This window comes from Rhinopithecus roxellana, chromosome 7, assembly GCF_007565055.1.
Source record: "Rhinopithecus roxellana isolate Shanxi Qingling chromosome 7, ASM756505v1, whole genome shotgun sequence".
NCBI lineage: Eukaryota > Metazoa > Chordata > Mammalia > Primates > Cercopithecidae > Rhinopithecus > Rhinopithecus roxellana.
In genome coordinates this window covers 63339526-63344931 of record NC_044555.1, presented here as the reverse complement: position 1 = coordinate 63344931, position 5406 = coordinate 63339526, and the positions used below count along the sequence as shown (strand labels likewise).

Genomic DNA, 5406 nt, shown 5'->3' with positions numbered 1-5406 from the left:
AGACTGCAAATTTGGCCCCTCAGAAGTGAGGGAGAAATAAGGGACAGTGAATGAAAGGGGAAAGTTTAAGGAGAGGAGGAAATGAGGGAGAGAAGAAAGTGGGGCAAGAGAGAAAAGCAGTGAGGTGATGAACAGGGGACTAGTTTTGCAGGAAATACTTATTATCTGTGTATTTCTACATATACAGAATTTGTGTGTAAAGTAGAAAAAGTCTCCACTGGGAAGATAACTAAAGGTTATTAATATTCGTTTTATCACTCAGCAACCAAGACACATGCTTATTTCTGCTCCCCAGAAGCAATGTTAGCTACTAGTTTCAATTCAGGAAAATGTATATCTTCAGAAAGGTTTTTATGAGATATTTATTCAGCTTTTTCTCAAACTTCTTCATATTTTCACTATAAATGTTAAACTGAAAGTGTGTTCCAAAAATTCTATTCCACCATGAAAATGTAGAAGCATACTTTCTGATGAAGTTTATGTGATGTAAATCATGATGCTGAGAACCAGCATAGAAAAGGATGAGATTTAAAGGTTTGAGAGGAATATCATAACCACGATGGGCATCAATAATTTCTATCAAATAAATTGTCACCCATGTCCAAAGAAGAATTGACTACATGATCACACAAAAGCATGATTCCAATGAAAAATCCAGTTCCAAGAATTAGAATTTCCAAAGGATGTGCATATTCAGCTTCTATTCCAAATGGGGCTTGAAACTTCTGATGAATTTTATGAATCTATTTACATACTCTTTTTGTGGTACAAGAATCTATGGAGGCTTAGAAATAGTGCCAAGTAGTATCAAAGACTGTAGTATAGCCAAAGCACCTTGCCAAAAGCATATACCATTTTGTCATTCTTTTTCAATCATAAATAATATTGAAATACTCTGTAAAATGATAGGTTCCACAAATAAAAGCAACTGGATATAAAAGTGATTAAAGAGAAGCACTGTAAAGCATTTCCATTGGTTTTCCCATGTCTCTGGTTTATATTTTTCAATGTTATTCTTTTTAATGCAAGGTACAAATTGAAATAGAAATCCAAGCAAAAAGAACAAGAAATAAAAGCTTTCATGAATGATAGCAGATCCCCATGTTGCAATCTAGAACATTGTATAATTATTAACATATAATTCCAAGCATTTTAAAAAGGTTCTTGCAGAGGACTCTCAGGTAAAAGCGAATCTACATACTCCACAGTTACAAATGCTGAACTAAAGATGCTGGCACTTTCATTTGTTGCCATTTCTCAGATCTCTGCAGATAGCCTTCTAGTTCTGGATGGTCATAAGGTGACTGTAGCCATGATTTTTGATGCTTCTGATTTTGTCATTCCACCTGTTTTAGCCAAGTCTCATTTACTCTGAGTAAATCATACCTAATAAATTTCTAAAACTCAAACTGACTTCTAATAACAGACTTGCTGATGTGAACTCAGGAAGTACAAATTCATTTACTGTTAAGATTAAGTAAACATACCACAACAGGATGCAGATGGGAGTTTAAGGAGCAATTTGAAGACACGCTCTAAGTTCATCGAGTCTTCAGTGAGCCACCTACAGTAGAGATCAGGTTTATTGGAAGGTGCCAGGACAGTGCCACCCTTATCATCAACCAACACCACCCTGCTTTCCCATAAAGACTGGAGAACTGTGCATAAGGTGGACAAGTCACCAGTCTTTTAGGGGGTGTTCATGGAGACTGATAATTCCCTCCCTTCCCACTGAGGAGAAAATAATTTTCTGAAATAAAATGATTATTTCCAGGAATACAAAGTAAGATGAGAGTCATGGAATCTGACTAAGATGTCACAAAGTTAGTATAAAATCTTTGGGAAAGGGGTGTTGACACAGTTGGGGGATAGTTAACTGACAAAAATAAAACTGCATCATATTTATCTTCTTACTGAATTAAAAACCCTCAACAAACTTGCTCCATGAAAGCTAAAAAGGGAAATTCTAAAATCATATAATTCACGGTTATCTCAATTTATAATTCTTGTAAAAATAGAATACTGTACCTATTCCTCTGCTTCGCTTCAGATTGTATTCGCAAGAACACAGTACAATTTACTGAAACAATAACATATATGTAGTTAAGAGTAGTTGCAGAATGCAAAAGCTTTGCTTTGAAATCAGTCTACCACCTATTTAATTGTTAGTATAGGAAGTTGTACCAGCATTGGAAGTTAGTTTAATTTGGGTTCCCCCCAAAAGTGGACCCTGAGGCAAGGAATTGGAGGCAGATATGAGGTAATCCCTCAGATATGAGGTAATCCCAGGATGCAAAAGTGAGAGACAGAGAAAGTGAAACGGAGAAAGGAAGAAAGAAAATCAAATGTATGCTACTTCTATAGAAAAATGAGACTCAGTCTCCTTGAGGATACTGTGAAGAACTGCACAGAATACCCTTCAAAATCATACCATCAAAGGTAGGAGTGGCGGGGCATTAATCTACCTACTCCTACTCACCGTTGGCTAAGGATTGCCTCCGGAGGTGTTAACTTACTTTCAGTTGTGCCTGCATTCATGGAATGACCCTCTGTTTTTTGCCCCACTGCCCACTTGGCATGGGTCTCTGGCAAGTGCAGGGGACTCATCTCCACAAGTGAATGGAAATCAAGTTCCCAAGGCGTTGGGGCAGTTTTGTGGTATGTCACAAATTCCTGCTATAGAGGTTAAGTGCTTTCTGCCTTCTTCATGGAATCACCTGCTAATGTAATAGATTTCTTTAAGTATATTATCAATTACGCAGGCATTTTAAGATAAAAAAAATACTCATCAGTTATTGCCAAATGTCAAATCTCAATCAAAATGACCTCCAGACTCTTTTCCCAGAAAAAAAAATATTTTTCAACAGGTACATCATTTCCAAAATAGACCAGACCTGTGATAGACTTTTAAATATTAAGAATACATAGGTTGGTGAGTAAGATTTGGTTATAGCTTAGCCTAGGGCCATAAACAACCCATAAATAAACATGAAACGACTGTGCTCCAAAATTCCTCAGCTATGTCAGGCCATGGGAAGTTCCTTTCTCAGGCTTCCACCTGAGAGGCCTCTGCTTGACATATGAGGAGCATTTATAGTAAACTGAATTTTGATAAAAAACTCCAGAAAAGCAGGGAACAATTGTTTACGAAAAACCATCTAGATTAGTGTTTTCAGAACTGTGCCCATGAGGCCATGGAAGAGAAAAAAATAAAGGGGTGGGTCTGGACTCCTCCCTTGCTTCAACAGGAACCATGGTGAATTTTTGTTTGTTATGTGTAGGCTTATGCTTCAGCTTGAAAAACACAGAACAAACTCTTTCGATTTACAAATGAAACACAGGCTGGGAGCCATTAAGTGACTTGTAAAAGACCACACTGCCAGACAGAAGCAGAGCTAGAACGAGGAATCTGACTTCCAAGTAACAAAGACTCTCTCCTTTAACCTAGTTCTGACCTTGGACTTCCCTCTTTGTCCCTGTAGAATCAAGTATAAGCAAGAATGGGGCTAAGTTACTTTACTGAAAATCCCACACACTTTGTATCATCAAATTTCTCATCCCCCATCCTCCATATCAAATCACCCTGGCCAGCCTTCAGCAGGAATTATGTTGAGTTGGTCTAGTAAGAGTCACCCTTACCCTGAGGTTTCCTTTTAGTAATTTTCCACCCACTGACCTGCTCCTTGGCTGTAAATCCCCACTTGTCCTTATTGGAGTTCAGCCCAATATCCCTCCCCCATTTCAAGACATCATTGCAGTGGTTCCTCTACCTATAGCGATAGTCTCCCCAAATAAAGCCTTCATTACCATCTTTAGCAAGAGTCCTTAAACATTTTCTTCTTTAACATAAGCCAGCAATGCACTTCCTAATTCACCTTAGTTTTCCTTTCCAGACCTGTGTCAATTCACAAAAATACTCTCAGCAGTAAGCCTCCCTATTGTCTTCCCTTCAACAAATGTAGGGGATATTTAAAATGGTACTTAAAACAATACTGACTATAGTCACTTCATCCTCTCTAGGGGAATGATTCAAATCTTCTCTGAGGTAGATAGCTCTTTTGTTTATAAAAATACTTTGATGATGGGCCTTGACTGACTTGTTCATAGAGAAATGTGAGGACCCTTGCTCAAAGTTTAAATGAATGAAAGCCAAATTACACCATGAAACAGAGTAAGAGAGACTAAGGTGGCCGGGAGGGAGGCCAGCAAGAAGGGAAGATTGGATGAAAGCAGGGGAGAGAAAGACGAAGAGGCAAAGGTATAAGCAATATGGAGGCCTGAGGAGAAATTCTCTGTGATTGGGCATAGCTAAAGAACTGAGAACATGGTGGCATGATATTCTGTTGTAAGCTTGTGGTACTGGGCTGGGTTGTCACCATTTTTTCCCTTCCCTGTTATTTCCAGGATTTAGAAATCAGCCACACACAAAAGCCATATGTTAGTTTTATTTGAAAAAAGGAATAAAGTGAAGCACAGCAATGGGGAAGAGGATAGGAGAGCCCAGAACGGAGAAGACGTGGAATTAAACAGATGTACTGCTGTTTAAGAGCTTAGCAGAGAATGGTGCTATACCATAAACCAGCCCAGGACGACGTAAGCCATCTGTGGGGAGTTCTCAGAGATAAGGGGGTGGAGGGCAAGGATAAGTGCCATTTGATTTGAACATCCTCCCACTAACTCTTTTCATCAAAGTCATTTCCTGCCCATAATGCATTAAAGAACTATGATAGAAGAATAGGACACAGTGTGTGAAAATTGCTCCAACTTTCAGGTACTTGTCAGGAGAAGCAGCATGTAATACTTGACATGACTCATTTAGGTAGGAGATGACAGCAGGTAAAATTAACAGGAATCTGAAGTGATGTGTTATTTCCCTTAAAGAAATATATGATCACAAATGAAAAAAATGCCATAAAATTCACGTATGTACTTTATTTAAAATGTTGACATACAGGAAAAATGTACTAATGAAAGAATTTGTGCTTATGTTTATGAAAGACTTATTATTATAAATATTATTTGTAGAATAAAACTCATTAACCCATTTAGATTCACAAATAATGCAATAGAATTTTTTTGAATTATTTGAAAATTTATACCACTAATGACTTTTTGGTAGTTTAGGCCTACCAAAACGGTTTACTTTGACAGCAAGAAAATCAAAATCACAGTAAGGGAATGGCTAAGATAAAATATAAATGAAAAGTTTTTTTCCCTACAGGTTATTTCAAGTAACTGACTTCCATGGGTAGGAGGCATAACTAAAAATAGATTTTAGAAAATTATTCTACGAAAAGAACATGTGATCAAATCCTAAAATGCTTCAGTCCTTCATGTGGCTCAATGTCTTTAGTACAGTGGTTCTCACAGTGTAGTCCCTGGCCAGCAGGATAAGCATCATATGTG

The 5406-nt window shown here is 37.7% G+C and overlaps 1 pseudogene; it reads right to left on the bottom strand.

Moving 5' to 3' along the window:
• Window positions 1-316: 316 nt before the first annotated feature.
• On the bottom strand, window positions 317-1254 carry LOC104658071 (annotated as a pseudogene).
• Window positions 1255-5406: the final 4152 nt, after the last annotated feature.